The sequence below is a fragment of the Cimex lectularius genome, unplaced genomic scaffold (assembly GCF_000648675.2).
Source record: "Cimex lectularius strain Harlan isolate CLEC.00 unplaced genomic scaffold, Clec_2.1 scaffold81, whole genome shotgun sequence".
Taxonomy (NCBI): domain Eukaryota; kingdom Metazoa; phylum Arthropoda; class Insecta; order Hemiptera; family Cimicidae; genus Cimex; species Cimex lectularius.
Window position 1 is genome coordinate 713,136 of NW_019392692.1, and position 1,823 is coordinate 714,958.

The 1,823-nt window shown below is 43.9% G+C and overlaps 1 non-coding gene across 1 annotated transcript; it reads left to right on the forward strand.

Annotated features, from left to right (window-relative positions):
- Positions 1-294: 294 nt before the first annotated feature.
- On the forward strand, positions 295-367 carry Trnag-acc. The gene has a single exon. It is a non-coding gene; the product is annotated as a tRNA-Gly (tRNA).
- The last annotated feature ends 1,456 nt before the right edge of the window (positions 368-1,823 follow it).

Genomic DNA, 1,823 nt, shown 5'->3' on the forward strand with positions numbered 1-1,823 from the left:
TAATAACTTTTTAAATTCACTAGTTTCGTGGTCCGCGTGACCAATCAACATCATACAATTAATTAAGGTTTTTAGTTGAGATAAAAAGTCAATGGCACGAGCGGGATTCGAACCCACGATCTTCGGCTTGATACGTCGTTGCTCTACCACTTGAGCTATCGTGACCTCGATCCACTCGGACACCAACTTCCCACCTCAACCACACCTTTGGGGGGGGGGATTCTATGGTGTGGTCCGAATCCCCCCCCCCAAAGGTGTGGTTGAGGTGGGAAGTTGGTGTCCGAGTGGATCGAGGTCACGATAGCTCAAGTGGTAGAGCACCGGCGTACCAAGCCGAAGATCGTGGGTTCGAATCCCGCTCGTGCCATTGACTTTTTATCTCAAATAAGGACCTTAATTAGTTGTATAAAACTAACAACAATGAGTTATAGAAGTTTTTTATTTTGCAGGGGAGTCATTGCTTTCTTCACAGGCTGATATAGCTCTGAAACAAATGCCAACCTTTTTCAGAACGTTTTGGATGAATCTGTTCAAATTATTAATTATAACAACTCGCGGTCATTGAAGTCAGAATTTTCACAATACTAACTGTCGATATGGGAAGGCTTCATCATTCCCAGCTTCATCATACAGAAGTTCTCCAACAACACCATCTGTTGATTCCACTCCTACTTTACCAATCCCCACCAAGCTGTCCCCCTTCCCAATGGCCTTGCCTCCTCCTGCCTTCCATTAAAACCTGGGATGCCCCAGGGCTCTAGGATCTCTCTTATCCTTTTGTCTATTTGTATTAACGATCTGCACGATTCCATCTAGTCTTCTAACTACCATCGATACGCCGATGACTCGCATATATACATATCTTTCCACCCTTTCAATCTTCACTCGGCCATTCTCAAGATCCAAAAATACCTAAATTTCATCAACGAATGGGCACATAAAAAGTCGCTAGTCCTCAATCCGTCCAAATCTAAATCCATGCAGGATCCAGGCAATTCGTCAATTCCCTCCCCAGCATCCCACCACTCATGTTAAATAACCATTCCATTCCCTTCTATTCCTCGGTTAAAAACCTAGGAGTAGTCTTTGACCAAAACCTTTCCCAGGAATTCTCACATTTTCTAAATTTTCCGCCTTTGTATCGCCTCCCTCCGCCTATTTCGTCGGTCCTGGCTTCTCTTACCTTTCTCCACCCGCAAACTATGTGTCTTCCCTTATACTTCCCTTCCTCGATTATAGTTGCATGGCATACGGTGGTCTCTCGGATGGGTGATCGCACGATTGAAACGTTATGAATCGATACGTAAGATTCGTGTTCGGCACCCCACGAGGTCCCGGGTGTCGGGGTTTTATTCCCAACATCCCTGTCTCTATCCCTCCTTCCGTGCACATTCCTAGTTGCTTTCTTTTCCAGTCCATCCACACTCGTCGTCCTCCTTACATCACACAATCCTTCCAATTCAACTCCTTACAACACACTCGTAACACCCGCTCATCCCCAGTTGACATTATCCTTCCACATCATACAACCCCTACCTTCCAAAGAACCCTTTCTGATCCGAGCCCCTAAAATCTGGATCTCCCTTCCCCTTTCTATTCGTCACCCTGCCTCCCTTTCCTCCTTTAAATCCCACCTGTATAATCACCTCCTCTCCCTCCAGAGACCTTATGTTAATATTTGATATTTTTGTTTAACACACTTGTTATTTCTTCTTATGGCTTGCCTTACTTGTATGTATACATTGTGCCAAGAATTTTACTTTATTTTATTTTTAATTTCATAGAAATAACTTCATTCATTTATTGATTATTTGGAGATCGTG